This window comes from Hibiscus syriacus, unplaced genomic scaffold (genome assembly GCF_006381635.1).
Source record: "Hibiscus syriacus cultivar Baekdansim isolate YM2019G1 unplaced genomic scaffold, ASM638163v2 tig00116939_pilon, whole genome shotgun sequence".
NCBI lineage: Eukaryota > Viridiplantae > Streptophyta > Magnoliopsida > Malvales > Malvaceae > Hibiscus > Hibiscus syriacus.
Window position 1 is genome coordinate 669360 of NW_024063477.1, and position 20459 is coordinate 689818.

General features: G+C 35.3%; 1 long non-coding RNA gene across 1 annotated transcript; it reads right to left on the reverse strand.

Annotated features, from left to right (window-relative positions):
* Window positions 1-10518: 10518 nt before the first annotated feature.
* Window positions 10519-11643, reverse strand: LOC120188167. The gene is made up of 3 exons (XR_005522392.1): window positions 11282-11643; window positions 10841-11095; window positions 10519-10772 (listed from the first exon to the last, which is right to left on the reverse strand). It is a non-coding gene; the product is annotated as an uncharacterized LOC120188167 (long non-coding RNA).
* Between the last annotated feature and the right edge of the window lie 8816 nt (window positions 11644-20459).

Sequence of the window (20459 nt, forward strand, 5' to 3'; positions counted from 1 at the left end):
AAATTCAGGACTGTCAAGAATTCAGGCAAATAGTCCAAGAAGTAATGAACAAGCAATAGTTGCAGTTCTATGAAGAAAGAATGAGTGAGAAGGAAAGATATATCTGCGCTTCTGAAGAAAATTCAAGGGAAACTGAAAGAATTTAAAAAGCCTGTCCTAGTCATATCGAAACCAAATTACGAGGCCAGCAGTGGAAGTATAACATCTAGGGTGGTGATCAAAACCCCTGCGCCTTTGCCTACAAGAGTAACAAGAGTGTTCCCTGGGACTATACATGCCAAATTAATACTCTGAGAGTAAGGAGGAAGAGGTTGCTGAAGTTGGATTTTTCACAGGAGTGGAAGATGCTATGCTCCTGGAAAGGCTGATAAAGCAAGAGATGTGGTTATTAAAGATCCTGATGATAATTGAATGAGCCTGTTAAGATTGAGGAGGCTCAGGAATTTTTAAAGTTTCTGAAACACAGCGAGTATAACATTGTGGAACTTTCATAAGACCCAGCACGGATTTCAATTATCTCTACTGTTGCATTCGGAAGTACATCGGAATACTCTGATCAAAGTGCTGAATGAAACTTTGTAGGGAAGGATATACCAGTGGAACGTGTGGACAGGATGGTAAACCATATTAATGCAGATAATTTCATTTATTTTATGATGATGAAATACCTGAAGAAGGAAAGGCAGGGGCAAGGCTTTACACATTACGGCTCATTGCAAAGGAGTCATCGTCTCAGGGGTGTTAATTGACAACGGATCGGCCTTGAATGTTATGCCATTCGCCACTCTAAATAGACTTCCTGTGGATGATCACAAATGAGGGTCTCAGGGGTGTTAATTGACAACGGATCGGCCTTGAATGTTATGCCATTCGCCACTCTAAATAGACTCCTGTGGATGTATCACAAATGAGGGTTGTGGCAATGCTGTAAGGGCATTTGATGGGACAGAACGCAAAATAATGGGAAGATGATATCCCTCTCAGAATTGGCCCTACAACATTTAAGTAGATTTTGTTGTCATGGATATCCATCCGAGTTATAGTTGCTTGCTGGGGACCCTGGATTCACATGGCTGGGGCAGTTCCTTCCTCCCTTCACCAAAAGCTCCGATTCATTGTTGATGGGACTCTGGTGACCATCAAAGCGGAAGAAGACATCATTGCCTCTATCACTACAGATGCACCATATGTAGGGGTAGATGAAAATGCACTAGAGTCCTCTTTCCAGTCCTTGGAATTTGTTAATGCTACTTTTATCTCTGAAGGCAAAAGGATTCCCATTCCTCATATTTCAAAAAATACAAAGATGCAATTAAAGGAGACATTAGCTAGAGGAGCAAAGGTAGGGAGTGGCTTGGGAAAGAAACTGCAAGGCATCACTGAAGGGCCGGCTCCAGTTCCTAAAAGAAATTATTTTGGTCTCGGATACAAACCAACGTACCGTGATAAAGTCAAGGATGCACAAAAGCTTAAGGAAAGGAGGAAGGCAAGAGTAAAGGGACATGACCTTGTTTGGGGACCCATGGTCATTCCGCCTCTCTCCAAATCTTTTGTGTCTGGAGGATTTGTGATTGACACACTGAAACAGTCATGGAATATTAAAGATACAGAATTTGTTGAAGATTTATTGGAAAGCTTGAGCATCAACGTTATCACAGAAGATTCTACTGGAGAGGGTTCATTGGCATCAATCCGTCCGTGTCCTCCTGGCTATGTTTTGAACAATTACACTGTTGAAGAACTCCCTGTGTTCTATAAGCACTTTTCAAAGTAATGCATAATAACAAATCTGTCTCCTTTTGACCCAAAATATAATAGGGCTTTTGTAAAAGGACAAATTGTTATTTGTCATTGCTTTAATGAAACAGTGTTCTTCTTTCATTCTAATCTTAGCAAGTATTTTATTCATCTCTTGAGTATTCTTTATTCTTTATTGATAATTATTCTCTCTTGGTAAATATTAGATAAAATTCTTGTCCGCAGCCAAATATACTCCTTTTTGATTCGCAGGTCTTCAGATATCAATTGTTCGAGTAACGGTACTTTTGAACCACAAATTGATTTTGAAAATGACATGTGTCTCGAAGAATCTGAGGGTTATAAAGATGAAGAGGAATGTGAGTTAAACTCTGAGCTTGTTAGAATGATGGAGCAAGAAGATAGCAAATATTGCCCCACAAAGAACAACTGAAACAATAAATTTGGGAACAGAAGAGGATATAAAGGAAGTTAAAATTGGCACTTCACTCTCACCAAAAATAAGAGATGGTCTTATAAGCCTTCTTCGGGAATATAGGGATGTGTTTGCTTGGTCTTATCAAGATATGCCGGGGTTGGAGACTGACATCGTGATGCACAAGCTACCAATAAAGCCGGAATGCAAGCCTGTTCAACAAAAACTTCGAAGAATGAGACCAGATATGATATTAAAAATCAAGGAAGAAGTGAAGAAGAAACAATTCGATGCTGGATTTTTACAAGTGGCCAAGTACCCTGAATGGGTAGCAAACATAGTGCCAGTTCCAAGAAGGATGGCAAAGTTCGGATGTGTGTGATTACCGGGATCTCAATCGAGCGAGCCCCAAAGATAATTTTCCACTCCCACATATCGATACTTTGGTTGACAATACGGCTGGTCATGCTCTTTTCTCTTCATGGATGGTTCTCAGGTTACAATCAAATTAAGATGGACCCAGAAGACATGGAAAAGACAACTTTTGTGACAATGTGGGGTACATTTTGTTACAAGGTGATGCCCTTTCGGACTTAAGAACGCCGGGGCAACATATCAAAGAGCAATGGTTACGTTGTTCCACGATATGATGCACAAAGAGATAGAAGTATACGTGGAGATATGATTGCTAAATCACAAACCGAAGAAGAACATGTAAAAGTCTTAAGGAAGCTGTTTTAAGATTAAAAATACCAGCTCAAGCTTAACCAACCAAGTGCACATTTGGAGCTACTTCAGGGAAGTTATTGGGATTTGTAGTCAGTGAGAGTGGGATAGAAATAGATCCTAATAAAGTCAAAGCAATTTTGGAATTACCTCCCCTAGAACGCAAAAAGAAGTACGAGGTTTTCTGGGAGGTTAAATTATATTGCCAGATTCATCTCACAGTTGACTGAGAAATGTGATCCAATATTCCGATTACTGAGAAAGCGAAAACCAGGAGAATGGGATGATAGTTGCCAAGAATGCTTTGATAGAATTAAGGGTTACTTAATTAATGCTCCTGTCTTGATGCCACCAATCCCAAACAAACCATTGATTTTATATTGACTGTCTTTGAGAAGTCAATGGGATGTGTGTTGGCCCAACATGACGAAACTGGAAGAAGAGAACGAGCTATTTATTATCTCAGTAAGAAATTCACTGACTGACTCGATATTCCTCTATCGAAAGTTGTGTTGTGCTTTAGTATGGACTACTAAGAGGCTGAGACAGTATTTGTTGTATCATACTACCTGGTTGATATCAAGACTGGATCCGTTAAAGTACCTGATGGAATCAACGGCTAACTGGAAGGATGGCGAGATGGCAAATGTTGTTGTCCGAATTTGATATAGTCTACATGAACCAGAAATCAGTTAAAGGGAGTGCTATTGCAGATTTCCTGGCAAGCAGAGCATTAGAAGACTATGAGCCAGTAAAATTTGATTTTCCGAATGAGGACTTAATGAGTATATTTGTTACTGAAGAAGATACTCTGAAAAATGAAGCATGGAAAATGAACTTCGATGGCGCTTCTAATGCTGTGGGACATGGAATTGGGGCAATACTAGTTTCACCTGAGGGAGATCATTATCCTTTACTAGTAGGCTCGCCTTTGAATGCACTAACAATATGGCAGAGTATGAAGCATGTATCTTGGGTATTCAAGCTGCAATTGAGCGCAAAGTTAAAAGCCTAGAAGTATTCGGCGATTTGCTCTGGTTATTTATCAGCTTCGCGGGAATGGATGACTCGAGACTCCAAGTTGATAGAATACAAGAACTTAGTAAGGAGTTGATCAAAGAGTTTGAAGAAATTTTTTGCTTATCTTCCTCATGAAGAAAATCAAATGGCAGATGCCTTGGCTACGTTGGCAGCTATGTTTAAGGCCGATGATCAATCTCGAATGATGCCTATTCGGATGAGTATAAGAGAAATGCCAGCTCATTGTTGCAACATAGAGGAAGAAGAGGATGATAGTCTCCCATGGTATTATGATATTCTCTAGTATGTGAAGTATCGGGCTTACCCAGTGGAGGCAACTGAGAATGATAAACGGACCTTAAGAAGATTAACAATGGGGTATGTCCTTGATGGAGATATATTGTATATAAAGGGAAGGATCAGGTGCTTTTGAGATGTGTGGATAGAATCGAGGCCAAGAAAATACTTGAGGAAGTCCATGAAGGAGTTTGTGGAAGCATGCTAATGGATTCACAATGGTTAGAAAAATCATGAGGTTTGGGTACTATTGGTCCACTATGGAAGGAGATTGTATCAGATTTGCTCGAAGATGTCATAAATGCCAGATTCATGATAACCAAATACATGTTCCTCCTTCACCACTCCATGTAATGAACGCACCTTGGCCATTTTCAATGTGGGGCATCGATGTCATTGGGGCAATTTCACCGAGGCCTCAAATGGACATCGTTTTATCTTAGTGGCTATAGACTACTTCACCAAATGGGTTGAAGCTGCCTCTTATGCTAATGTCACAAAAGGAGCAGTGTGCAGATTTCTAAAGAGAGAAATCATTTGTAGATATGGAACACCTGAAAGGATCATCACAGATAATGCATTGAATTTGAACAACGATTTAATGAAGGAAGTTTGCACAAAGTTAAAGATCAAACACACAATTCGGCTCCTTATCGCCCAAAAATGAATGGGGCAGTAGAGGCAGCGAATAAAAACATCAAGAAGATCATCACAAAAGCAACTGAAACATATTGGGACTGGCATGAAAAATTACCTTTTGCGTTGCTTGCTTATCGCACGTCCCGTTACATCTACTGGGGCAACACCATTCTCTTTGGTATATGGGATGGAAGCAGTTTTACCTGTTGAGGTGGAAATACCTTCTTTGAAAGTATTGATGGAGTTGAAACTGGACGAGGCTGATTGGGTACAAAGTAGGTTTGATCAATTAAATTTGATTGAGGAAAAAAGGCTGAGGGCTATCTGCCATGGCCAAATGTACCAGAAAAGGATGATACGAGCATATGGCAAGAAATTCAGACCTCGAGAATTTCGTGAAGGCGGATTTGTACTAAAAAGATCCTGCCTATGCAAAAAGACTTTCGAGGGAAGTGGATGCCGAACTGGGAAGGTCCCTATGTTGTAAAAAGGCATTCTCATGAGGAGCTTTGTGTTAACAGAAATGGATGGAGAAGATTTGCCTAATCCGTGAATTCCGATTCGGTCAAACGATATTACACTTAAAAAAAAGAATCAAAAAAAAAAATTTAAATGAATGAGGGTTCAAGATGAAAACCCAAAATGGGCGTCTTGAAACCAAAGGAGGATTCGAGTTGAAAATCCGTAATGGACGGCTCGAATAGCCAGAAGTTGAAATGGCGGATTCCCTCGGAAGCCTGACAGTTCAGGGAAAGACTCTCATGCTCACACATCTTTTGTACGAACTGAATCTTCGAATCACATGTCAACTTTCAAGAAAGATTTGGGGTGAGGAAGTAAAAGGATTCAGCATTTGATATTCACTATATTGTCCTTGATCTTCCTTTGTATATACTTGTTTCTTGTCCCAAAAGATTGTACTTTCTCATTACCTATCTTCAGTGAAATTTTTGAATTTGATTCAATGTCCTCGCATATATTCACCAAATTACTAATCAATAAACATCGGTTATTATGCCTTCTGAAAAGTGTCAGAGTATGGGGATTTTGAAACAGGTGTTCACCAGAGAACACATACAAAGACACGCTCCCATAAATCATTAAGCAAACCTTGAAAAAAAAAGGGTTTAAATCAAAGAAATCAGTTTCAACATAATCATACTTTTCCCAAGCAAAGAAGTCCCAATTTAAAGGCATGCAATAAGGAGAGGCCATTCTGAATGAATTTCTCTGAAAAATCAATCAAAACCAAAGAATCAAAGAGGCAAGATAAACTCTCTCGGGTAGATCGGAGGGACCAAGTCAAAGAATATTTAATGAGGGTCAAGTAGTAACCAGGCATGGATAATGCATAAATCTCGCATATTCCGATCAAGGAGCAGGGGAGATTCCAATGCTAGGATCGAGCTGAGCATAACCCTTTAAAACATGCATTTAGATCATTCTTAGAGCATATTGACAGCATGAAATCATGTCATATGACCATTTTTTTTACAGGGTTTTCAAGATCTATTTCATTAGCAAAGCAATGAATCAGTCAACATCAGCTGACAGCCGTCCTCATTACGTAGGACTATGTTATCACTATAAAATGGACAAGAACTCTTCATCACGTAGGAGCAGTGTCATCCCCTGACTAGATCCTCATCACGTAGGAGAGTGTCACATTAGGATAACAGCCGTCCTCATCACGTTGGAACGAGTTATCACCCTTCCTAAAGATGGCCAGAGTTCTTCATCATGTATGAACCATGTCATCTACCCTTAGACGACCCGAACTCTTCATCACGTATGAGCAGTGTCGTCCCCAACAAACATTATTCAATTTCTAAGTTTGAAAGGGAGAGAACCAGATAAAACTTGATGTCTTTTCATCTTTACCCTATTCTACACAAGAATGGCAAAGAGGGGCAGCTGTAGACACCCGTTTTTGTCCGGGTCTTTTATTATTATTATTTATTATTATATTATCGTTATTTATTATTATTAATTATATTTTTGCAGCCAAATTAAGGCTGATTACAAAGTGACCCAGCTGACCCATTACAACAACCCGAAGCCCAATTGGCCAGAGACCAGAAGCCCACTGCTAACCCAGACCCAACCTAGCAGATTAGGGTTTCAAACCCTAAAACATATTAGGGTTTAAACCCTAATCCCCTACTCAGCCGCCGCTCTGTTGGACTTCCAGTGCTGTCGTTTGGACTTCATTCCAGCCGCTCAAGCCGACTGCTTCCCTCACCGCCGCTGTCATCGGAGCTGTGAGGAGTCCATCCATCAACAGTGACGGTTCCTGTAAAAAAAACAGTAACCAAATCAAAGAACAGTGGCCTAAACTACCCCAAATCTAAAAACCCATTAAAATAACACCCAAAAAATCCCGAAAAAATCTGGATTTATTCACCCAAATCAGAGAAATCAAATCCTATCTACCTAGATATCATATCATCTCACCAGAAATCCACATGGAAGCAACATAAAGAGAACAGAAGAGTAATCCGTGAAAAAGGACACGAAAAAGAAAAAAGGAAAAAAAAATAAAAACCAGGCAGGCAAGAGAAAGAGAAAAAAGACCGAAAGGTCTTACCTTCCGAGCTATCACCGTCGTGAGCTTCACTGGACCAAACCCCTTTTGTTTCGAAGGTAAAGATTTAGTTGTTTTAGTTTGGTTGTGGGAAAAGGGGCTCTGTTTCTATGTTGGGTTTTTAGGAAAGTAGAGGAAAAAGAGAGGAGGGGCTTTATGGCGTTTAACCCGTGGCCACCGTTCGCGGGTGGCCGGGGCTTTGTTTGCCACATACGGCGGCGTGAGGGTTGTAGCAGAGAAACTCTCTCTTTCTGTTTGTGATTTTGCTGAAAGAAGAGCAAATGAAATGGTTAAAGGGAGAGATGAAACCCTATTTTGGGTTTTAATCAATACGACACCGTTTAAGGGTTAAGGGAGGTCTACGTGTTTCATATTAGGGTTAATCAGAATAGGTCATCGTAATTCTGTAATCTCACGCGTTTCTTTTCATTTTCGGGGTAAATTACATTTTAAATCCCTTTAGCTTTGTAATGTTTGTAATATGATCCTTAATGAAATTTCACTTTCTATTTTGAGCTCTTTATTTATTTCTTGTTTCGTTTTAATCCTATATGATTAGTATTATATTTTCTAAGTGTTTAGATTTTTGGTTGCTTGTTTTGTATAGTGTTCGTTTAGTCCTCATTTACATGTTTTGTGTAATTATTTGATTTTGAGCCTTAGAGTTTAGATTTGCTTCATTCCAGTCCTTATTTCATGTTGTTTCTTTTTTTTACGTCATTTAATTTCGTGCATTATTTTGTAGATCTCCATTTTAATCTTATTGGTATTGGTTTTATTTGATTCTAGGCATGTTTCTTTTCTGAAATTTATTATCAGGTCCTTGTTCTTCTCATCATTGTTGTATAATCTTAAGGCTGATTATTCTTAGATCTGGTCAACATGATGTAATATTTATTTTTATTATATATATATATATATATTCCCTTATATTTTCTACAACTCACGCATAGTACTTTGTGTAATAAATCATTATTTTATAGATAACGTATATATATATACACTAAATATGTTTATTTTGTGTTATATTATCGCATATTTATTTATTATTTCAATTTTATTCTTTTTATAATCTCTTACATGTTTAAATATGCATTTAGCTATAATTTTACTCATTTATGTGTTATTCGAATGTATTCAAGAACACGTATTTGTAGAATGGGCGTGGAGAGTATCACTTGATCGAAGTGGTACAATCTAATACGACATTCAAACAAGAATGAAAAAAATGCAAATTCTTCCTTTTACAAGCTTATAGAAATTATTTTTATTGTTATTCTATTTTTTATTTGATGTTCATATTTTTATATTTAAATTTTAATCTTTATTATTATTTCTTCATTGAATCTTAATATGAGTGATGTATTTTTGGAAAAATAAAATGCATTTTATGTCAATTTTCGATATTATTTTTTAATTTAAAGAGAAAAAATATTCTTTACAAGTAAGAAATAGACGAGGTGCTTTCCGACGGAGGATTGCAAATATCGGGATTTCTTGTCAAGAAAGGGTTTTTTCTTTTATTTTAACTAATATTCAATAAATAGATCATAATTTATTTATTATTCTATTTTTATAATTTTTATTGTATTAATGGTTTTTATGTTAATATTAACGATACATGTTTTAGATAAATTAAGCATATTTTATTTTCTACTCATGTCGATATTATTGGTGGTAATCAAAGATAGAATATACTTATAGATAAGAAATAGATGAGATAGCTTTCCCGTTGGAGGATTGCAAATCTTGAGATTTCTTACCAGTGAAGTATTTCTATTTTTAACAAATTTCAATAAATAGATCATATTTTTACTTCTGATTCAAACTTTAAGTTCTACCATTTATGACGATATATAAGCGACTAAGTACCGATTGTGGGCGTTGTGGATGTTTATCTTTTCCAGACGTAACCGACTTCCGAACCCCTAATTTTCTTCTGATAACGCAGACTTGTATTTGTATAAAAAAATGATTTTCTTAAAATTGTTTTTTAAATTAAAAACGTTTTTTAGGTATTCGACCTACCTAACCCAAAGGTCGATGGCGACTCATTTTCAATTTAATTTTAATTAATCCATAATCTCTAATTTTTTTAAATTAAAGTTATAATCGTTTTTTAAAAATAATATTTAATTGTTTTACAAAAAAATGATTATGACAAATGTATGGAAAAGCAGTCAACTTACCATGAGTAAAAAGTGAGATTTTAAGAGAATCAATCACCCTTTTTTATATAATCACAAAGTTCTGTAAGCTCTTGGAATCATGGCTGCTTTGGCCTTCTATTATTGCTTTCAATACCTTCAATAGCGCCTGATAATGTGAAATGGTTCCATCATATAAAGGGTTTAATATAAAAAATAATATCCAATTTACATCTCTTTTCACATTTATTATTTTTTTCAGTTAATATAGATGTCTAATATTATCACTTTAAGTCTCTAATCCGTGATGATTGTTAAAAATTACGTTTAAAAATCAATCAACCAAGCAGTGTTGACAGGTGACTAATTTTATTTTATTTTTAAAAAATATATATAATTTTATATTTTACACAAAATATCCCACATTTCATAATACCCTAATTTCTAAATCTCTAAACCTAATTCGTATTTTATCCACGGCAAAGGGGGGCTGGTAGTGAAACAACGACTGATGGGTGGTTTTTGACAACAATAACAATGACTTCGGTGAAATGATGCGAGAACAATTAAAATTTAGAGATTTAAGAATTAAGATATTACAAATTGTGGAATGAGCTGACCCTTATTCCCATATGTAATGAGGTAAAGAGTAGGATAGTAAACTGCCTCCAACGCCAAGTTAAGAACAACTTCTATGAGACCTCCAAATTATGAATTGCCCCGGTGAGACTCGATCCACGATCCTAAGGAATTAAAAATAGGCTATATGTTAAACATTGATTAGTTGAACTGATTTTTAACAAAAATTTTTAACTATTGTATAGACTAAATACATAAAAGGATACATTAATAACATTAGACATCTATATGATAAAAAAAATTAAATACCTAAATGAAAAAAAGAGATATATTTATAACAGCACAAAAAGTCAACTATGATTACAGGGTTTCTCTAAGGCACTCGAGAAAAGAACTAGACCTAAGTCAATTTTTGAACCACTTGAAGGGTTCACACGCTTGATTTTCACAATGGTGTGACCTACACTGTGAGTTATGCAATATCAGTGGGGACTAAAACTCCATGTCTTTTCATGCGACCGATGATTTCGTCGTCTCAGATCCGGTTTTTGTAGGGCAATCCTGTCCTTCATACATTCTTGATCCCCTTGGGCCTTGGTGTCATCATCTGAGAATGAGGACAGTATGTTATTTCGGAGACAACAATAGAGCAGCAATGCATCTGATCTATGTTACCGTAGACGGTCGACAGGGAGAAGTTAGTCAGGCGTCTAACACAAACCTTTAGTGCTTGGAGTTCGGCTTCCTTCGTGCGGAGTTTTGGTTGAACAGAATCCAATTCGGATTCTAGCTCCCCGATTTGGTTTTTCCTGCTGTTCGATTAACAGATGGCATAGTTTCTGATCTAGTTCGGATGGCAATACTCCCTGGCATGGTATAATGAAAGCCCTCCTCCATCAGATCGTGCCGACTTTTGGCTGAAGCCCCGGTCTGCAAAAGCTTTTCTGGTCAGTAGCAAAAATAACGTGATTCAAGATTCATAGTTGTTAGAAGTCTAACTACAACTTGAGATAACTCTTTCTAAAGATTTAGCGTGTTGGAGATACGGATAAACCGGTAAAGAAGGCAAACTTTGTAAAGTAATTAAAATAAGGAAAGGTACTCGAAAAAGTAGACCTCACTCAATTTTTGCAGTTCTAACACGAGCTCAGCCTCTAGTTGATCCATTTCCATTCCCTCTAACTCCGGTTCAGGCTCTTCAGTGAGAACACTAGCACAATCGCGGTCATCAATTACCGGGAGAGACTACAGTCTTTGATCATTGTGGTCTAAGTTCCCAGTACTTGACTTCTTGAGCAGTAACTGCGAATTCTTGCCACTAAACCTCTTTGAGCCTGAAACTTCATTTGCAGAGTTTGAAGCTTGTAGATCGCACGATGATTTTCTTTTACATAGCTTAGTTTTTAACTGCTGGACCACTCTTGCATCTCATCTATGGTCGAGTTGAGTTTTATCGATCTCATCCTCCCGGCTGACATCATGTACATATACCAAAGCCAAGTCCCCAATGAAATACAGAGCTGTCTAAGGAGTTAAATACAAAGTAAATCGAGATTGTCAACTCGGAGCACTAAACATGTTTAAAGTACAATGACACCAGTGCAATGCAAACTAACAAAGCCAATAGAACTAGCACCGGGGCTGGTGATATGTAACCGAAGATTTCCAATGATATTTTGACCGACAACGGAGATAAATGTTTTTCCGTTAAAGGGCGATTATAGCAGCTAATGTACACTAAAATGGAAGTGGAAATGGCATGGGTATATCTTTGAGAAACAAACATGGAACTTTACACAATCTTTATTAAAACTAGAATTGTTCATCTTTCTATTACAACAATTATAAAGTAAGGAGTTTCTTTGCCAAAAGAACAATCTTTTAATGACTATTCACAATGAAAACTGGAATCATTTCTGTGTAACTTAAAAGATATGTATTTCATGAAATTTATGTTACAATGACAACGAATTTCAAAGAATGAACAACAAAGATGTCAAATTCTAACTTTTCCAGACCTAAATGAAGAAGCAAAAGATCAAATCCAGAATTTCTCAACAAAAGTTAGTGAAAAGATCAAAATATGAACAGGGTCATACTTAGGAGGGAATGTCCCACACTGATAGGCCACATTTTTAGTCTCTTCTTCAAGCAAACAGCAACCTTCTTTCTATTCCCCCCACACCACCACTACCGCCACCGCCACCACTTGATCTCTTCTCAGCCCTGTTTCAAGGCGACCTTTTTCTTAAACTCTTATACTTGGCTTCAACCCCAGATTTTCAGCAGAGTCTGAACTGGAAAATCTAAAGATCCCACCTTGCTTCTGTTTTTCCTCACAATTGCTCTCACACCCAGATTCCAAAAACCCATTTTGTAGACGAAGATCTTGTTTTTCTTGATCAAGATTTGGCGTTCGGGGAATCTCGAGAAATGGGGTCGTTGGGAGAGGGTTAAAGAAGTTTTAGCAGGAATCCGGTGGATCCTGCAACAGCCAGCGCCCAAGAGAAGTTGCCACATTGGGAGATCAAAGAGCCAATAAAGGGGTAATTTTTGGTTATACAGTGAGAGATAGGAGGTAGGTGGTAGTGTTGGTGACAATTTGCTAACTTTCTTAATTTCGGACACAATTTTCCCGCTCTGCTCCATTATTTCCCCAGTTTTGTACCAATCTACTACGGTTCAAATTTTTTGGAAATGTAAAACAAATTTGTAAATAATGTTATCTAAATATTTAAGTAAATTGTTATTTATTTAATGAAATTGCCAAATTATTATCATCTAAATGGTAATGCAATATCAAAGAATGAACTAATAATATTAATAAACTAAGATTAAAATAAATAAAACACGTTGTACTTGTTTCATGTATTTTAAATATATCATATATTGGATATAAGATATAATATATTTATAAAAGTGTAATTAAATTATAATTATCTAATATTTCTGAATGAATAATTATATAATATTAATAAATAATCAACAAAGCATTTAAATAATATTTTCATCATTATTCCTCTACTACATGTCATAATCAAATTCCGGTACCATTTGAATTTCACATTTGATAATACTAGTAAAATTCAAATCCAAAGTTCTTAAAATTTTAGATTGAGAGCATCATGTTCCAAAATAATAATGTAAATAACACATGTTAAGTGCAGTTTCTAAAACTTTCCCTAAGATAGAGCATCAGCTGTAAGGGTGGCTATTCGACATAGTTGAATAAAAATTTGGCAAAAAAAAGGAGGTGAGGCCCTCGCACTTTTTTTTTTAAAAAAATAATGTGACATTCGTTGTTTTTTTCCACTAATGCGACCTTTAAACCTATAAAATAAATTTAACATAATCCTTAATCAATAATTTTTTCGTTGACCGTTACGATATTGATGTAACACTTCACAGTGTTGATGTGGCAGATGACGTGAAAGATGAGGTTAAATGAAGTATTTTGTTGAGTTCGATGGTCAAATTAGATTTTTTAAAGTTTAAAGGCTTATTTGATTTTTCAAAAAAATATTTTATATTTTAAATTTAAACTATACAAATATAGAAATTTGATTCCTTTGAAAAGTTGAATGATTTGGATTATGGATGATCTAAAACTGAATGTACAAAGGGTATAAATATTTAAAGATTGTGACGACAAAATGAAAGAATTTGTATAAACGCTGGAAACAATTAAAAACATAAGGTTAATATAAATATATTTCTTCGAGTTATTTTATTTAATTATCAATTGGATATTAATTTACTTGATATTATTATTATATTTTATTATATTTATATGTATTTAAAATTATTATTTTTAACTTAAAGGTTGAGATTCAAAATAATTTAAGTATCATAATTTTAAAAAAATATTTTCGAGCAAGTATATTTGATTGGATGGTCAAGTTTCATTTGTTTTTCATATTTCCTTAGTAATTTAATTTTAAAAAAATTAAAATATATTTAATTTGTTTTTATTTTATTTTATTTTTATTTTTAGTATTTTTTATATTTAATATTTTTCTATATTTGTATAGTTTAAATTTAAAATTTAAAATCTAAAATATTTTTTTCTAAAAAGTTAAATAAGCCTTAAACTTAAAAAAAATCAATTTGACCCTCAATTTGACTAAAAAATCAGTTTAACCTATCTGTCACATCACCAGCCACTATGGACCTCCACATCAGCACCGTAACGGTCAATAACGGAAATTGTTGGTCAAAGGGTCACATTCAGTTTGTTTTCTAAGTTTGAGGGCCACATTGGGTGCAAAAAAATTACGAGGGTCAAATTGTTTTTTTTTAGTATGAGGGCCTCACATACCCTTTTGCCTAAAAAATTAAATCAATCAAGTTGATAAATTATATTTTATTATTAATTTTTTTTGTTAAACTGTAAAAGACAATTTTTTGTAAGAAAATAAATTGAAGACAAAAATTCTATAATGGTTCAAGTATGTTTTTCAAATTTGATGAAAAATGAACTTATAATGGAAGAGGAATTGAAAAAATATATCATGGATCAAATTGTAAAACTGTTAATTTACTTGGCTAATTTTTTATTTTTCAATTATTCAAGCTTTATAAATTCAAACTCGACTCGAACTTAAAATTTCGAATTTAAAATTCAAATTGAGTCAAATAACTCAACAACACAATTAAAAAAAAATCTGAAACAGAATCGAATTTTACTCTCCTTAATTGTTGGATCAGTGCAAAAGCACCCATGACATTGATTCATCTCAGATAGCACTCAGCAGCATTTCCTTTAAAGTATAGAACTATAGATGCCATCATTGGTATTTATCTTGGACAGGAAGATCATACTCAGGTAAATCACATAAAATATCTGCTTCAACTTCAACGAATTCTTCTCCAATAAGTAATAACTTTCAGATATATGACATCAAAATATAAAACTGTAAACCCAAAATACATTCAGACAAGATTAAGCAACATACTTTCTCAGTTCCCCTTGAAATTAACTGCAAGGAAACCTTTTAATTACAACTTCTGGTCTCATCCAATAAAGTTATTTACTGGAACTAAATACATATATCTCGCTGCTGAGTCATATAGATGTAATGTCAAATACCAAATATAGCATACCGAGACAGGCTAACATTTAATCTGCTAACCATATCCATTTATATTTACCATTGTATCGATTACATGTCAGTTATTTCTAGGCAAATGGACAAGTAGCAATTATCTTTCTTGTCAAAAGTTCACAGATTAATCTTAGTTTGAGGGGGAAAAAAAAGGTACTTGCGAGGGAAAAATAAAGACTGAACAACTTCTAAGCATAAAATTCAATTAAACATAGCCATTGCAACATTTTGGCCTTATCTCGGATTCGAGAACAAGTGATTATAGCATAGTTTTAGGTACTATAACCATAATTAACCAGGAAAACAGGATATAAATGAGAGTCAGGTGAGGGGAAAAAACCACTGACAAGAATTTGAAGTGCACCATCTTTGTCAATATGTGGACCAGCAATGCATCTTTGTCAATTGACCGGAGATAGTCCTGCCTTCCCCTTTTATACCACTGGCATATATTGCTTGAAAATCACACTGCATATTGAGAGCATTTAACGCAATATTTCAGGAAAAAAAACAAGATACTTTGATCTTCATTTATTATAATTAGAAGGGAAAATTGGCATCAACACCAACAGGTTTGAAATTTGTAAAAGAAACAAACTCTACTAAGTTGCAAGCATGAGATGATTAAGAAACAGTTTTCAAGTATATCTGGCTAAGAGATCAAATATTATGAGCTGAGTAAACTAACTGTTGAAAATTCGGTCATTGAAAGCCTTGATTTAGCCATAATCCGTGAGATATTCTAGGATATGTTTTCTATGTAAATATAGAAAGTAAAAGCTGTAAATCAAGACAAAATAGGAAAGTAGAAGCTATCAAATATTGACTCTAATTAGTTTCCTTTTTTTTTGTAATTTCCCTCTGTATAAAAGGAAGCCTTGTACTCATTCAAGAAATAAGACACATATTATTTCTTCATTTTTTCTAAGTTGGTACCAGAGCTATAATCATGTCTTAACCCTAAAACACAGCAACTCCAAAATCATTGTAGCCATGTCCGAAGTCGCATCGGAAATCACCTCAACCCCTACTGCGACCACTCTGAAAAAAACGTCTGAAACCCTGCAACACCACTCCATCTCTCAATCCGTCCAAATCACCACCATCTGCTTAAATGGTGACAACTTCCTCCAATGGTCACAATCAGTCCGGATGTATATTCGTGGGCAAGGGAAAATCGGTTACATCATTGGTGATATGAAGGCTCATGTTGTTGATGATCCGCTGTACGCCACTTGGGATGCTGAAAACTCCATGGTTATGACATGGCTGGTCAATTCCATGGAGGAGGACATAAGCTCTAATTACATGTGCTATCCTACTACAAAAAAATTGTGGGATAATGTTAGTCAGATGTATTCTGACCTGGGCAACCAATCTCAGGTTTTTGAGTTGACTTTAAAATTGGAGGAGATTCATCAATGAGATAATTTTGTCACCACATATTTTCATTCGTTGAAAAGGCTGTGGAAGGATATTGATATCTTCAACGCATACGAATGGAAAAGTACTGACGACTGTAATCACTATAAGAAAACTGTAGAAGATAGTCGTATTTACAAGTTTCTTGCCGGCCTCAATATTAAGTTTGATGAAGTACGAGGAAGGATTATTGGCAGACCTCCTCTTCCATCCATTGACGAAGTATTTGCCGAAGTTAGAAGAGAAGAAAGCCAAAGGAATGTCATGCTCAAAACAAGGAGTACTGGTGAGTTAATTGAAAATTCTTCCTTATTGAGTGATGTTACAGCCTACAAGGTAGCAAATTACCAACGCAGGTATGATGATAAACCATGGGTCTGGTGCAATTTTTGCAACAAACCCCGCCATACACGTGAGACATGTTGGAAAATTCATGGCAAACCTGCTAACTAGAAAAGCAACAAGCAAGGAGAGAAGAATCGTGGAATTCCTACTGCAAGTAAAGTTGACTCAGGTCCCTTCAACTAAGATCAGATTGATCAACTCTTGAAGCTGATAAAATCCAATTCCTCATACGGTATTTCTAGTGTTTCTTTGGCACAAACAGGTAGTAATCCTAAAGCCCTTTCTTGTCCAAATTCCTCTCCGTGGATAATAGATTCCAGAGCCTCAGATCACATGACTATTTTTTCTTATTTATTTAATACCTATTCACCTTGCCCTAGAAATGAAAAAGATTAGAATTGCAGATGGTAGTTTTTGACCTATTGCAGGAAAAAGACTCATTAAACTGACAGAGAAAATTAATCTCAATAATGTTCTTCATGTCCCTAAATTAGCTTGCAATCTTTTGTCTGTTAGTAAACTATCTAGAGATTCTAATTTTTACATTACCTTCTTTGAATCACATTGTGAATTTCAGGACCAGAACTCGGGGATGATGATTGGACGTGTTAGGATGACTGAAGGTCTTTATTACTTTGATGAAGTATCTATCAATAATAAAATAGTTCAGAGCTTTAGTAGTACTAGTTCAATTTTTGTTCGAGAAAAAATAATGTTGTGGCACTATAGACTAGGACATGCTAGTTTTCTTTATTTGAAACACTTATTTCCAGAATTATTTAAAGGGATTGATTGTTCTTCTTTTCATTGTGAAAATTGTATTTTTTTTAAAACCCGTCATTCCCCCTATTTACCAAAAGATTACTAGGCCTCCAAACCTTTTTATTTGATTCATAGTGATGTTTGGGGCCCTTCTAAAGTTACTACTATTTCTGGTAAAAGGTGATTTATTACTTTTATTGATGACCACACACGTTTATGTTGGATTTATCTAATGAATAAATAATCTGACGTGAAAGATTTATTCAAAAAAATTTACATTCTGATTGAAAACCAATTTCAAACCAAGATAAGTATTTTACATTCTGACAATGGAACATAATATTTTAATGAGAACTTAGGTGATTTTTTGAAAGAGATGGATTTTTCATCACTCTACATGTCGGGATACCCCTCAAGAAAATGACATTGCAGAACGAAAAAATAAACATTTACTTGAAGTAGCACGTGCCATAATGTTTTACATGCATGTTCCCAAATACTTATGGGGTGAAGCAGTTTTAACAGCCGCTTACTTGATAAATAGGATGCCTACTAAGGTGTTAACATACAAAACACCACTTGATTTCCTAAAATCAATTTTTCCTGGAACAAGGTTGTTTTCTGATTTACCTGTCAAAGTTTTTGGATGTACTGTCTACGTTCATGTTCCATGCCAATTTCATTCAAAACTTGACCCATGTGTTATTAAATGCATTTTTGGGTACTCTTCAAATAAAAAGGGTATAAGTATTTGATCCTCAAATAAAAAATTTCATGCGAGTTTGGATGTGTCGTTTTGGAAACAAAACCTTATTTCATAAAAAATTCTCTTCATGGGGATACAAGTGATGTAGAATACAATTTTTGGGACATTTCTATCCCACTACTCAATGTCATTTATCCTGCACAAAAACCACGTATTTCTGAGAGTGGTCACTTTGAAAATCCAAATTCAAGTGTTTTTAATAATGATTGCTTAGGAGAACCAGGTTCGTTGGTGCCTAGTGAAGGAGATTCTCGTTTAGGGGGAGAAATACTACAAACTAATCAACGTGATTTGAATTCTGAGCTTCAGGTTTATAATAGGAAGAGATTTCATCTGAGAAATAAAGAATCAAATATCAACCATGCATGAAACCAATATGAAGATATGAGTTCTGATGTCGAAACTTCAGGTAATCCTATCCCTACTACACCTTTGATTTCCTCCACTTTGTCCAATAATTCACCTAGTATTCCTGATCTTGATGTCCCTATAGCACTTAGGAAAGGTGTCCGAAATTGCACTCAACATTCCATTGCAAAATATCTTTCCTATCACAGATTATCAAAAAACCATAAAGCTTTCACGTCTAGGATTCCACATTTGTTTATTCCAAGGAATATACAGGAAGCATTAGATGATCCGAATTGGAAATTAGCAGTCATGGATGAGATGAATGCTCTAAGGATAAGTGATACATGGGAGATTGTTGATCTACCCAAAGGTAAGAAAATAGTCGGGTGTAAATGGGTGTTTACAATAAAAAGTAAAGCTGATGGAAGCGTTGAGAGATACAAGGTGAGATTGGTGGCTAAAGGCTTTACTCAGAGATATGAGATTGCCTACCAAGAGACTTTTGCTCCTGTTGCTAAAATAAATTCTATTAGAGTGTTGTTATCTCTTGTAGTGAACTCCGATTGGCCTCTACATCAACTTGACGTTAAAAATGCATTTCTCAATAGTGATCTGAAAGAGGAGTGTATATGAGCCTACCGCCGAGATTTGAGAAGAAACTTGACAGTAACAAAGTATGCAGATTACATAAGTTACTATATGGACTCAAACAGTCACCAAGAGCTTGGTTTGACCGCTTTGGAAAGACAGTTATCAGTTATGGCTTCTTGCAGAGTCAAGTTGATCACACATTATTTTATAAACATTCAAAAGATGGTAAAGTTGCAATTTTGATTGTTTATGTTGATGATATTATTCTCACTGGTGATGATGAAACAAAATTAACTATTCTGAAGAAAAAACTAGCAAATGAGTTCCAAATTAAGGACATGGGAGCTCTTAAGTATTTCCTTGGGATGGAATTTGCAAGATATAAGGAAGATATATTTGTCAATTAGAGAAAATATATTCTTGATCTCATTGGAGAAAAAAGTCTACTTGGTTGTAGGATGGTTGAAACTCTAGTTGAGCCAAACTTGAAGTTACAAGCTGCTAAGGTTGAAGACGTAAAGGACAGGGAACAATATCAGAGACTTGTAGGGAAGTTGATTTACTTGTCTCATATACGGCTTGAAATTGCTTTTGCAGTTAGCATGGTAAGTCAATTCATACACTCATCAGGGGCGAAGCATTTTGAGGTCATCTATAGGGTCTTAAGATATTTGAAATGAACTCTAGGAAGAGGCTTACTGTTCAAGAAACATGGACATCTTCAAGTTGAAGTCTACATAGATGCAGATTAGACATGAAGTGTTACAGACAGAAGATCAATGTCTGGATACTGTTTCTTATTAGAGAATTAATTATAATAGATTTTATCTATATTTTAAATTATTGTAATCAATTATAATATTCTTGTAATTAGTTGTAATCCCCTAACTCTAGGCTAGTCTCCTATTTCTATGCCTTGTAATTAGTTGTAATCCCCTAACTCTAGGCTAGT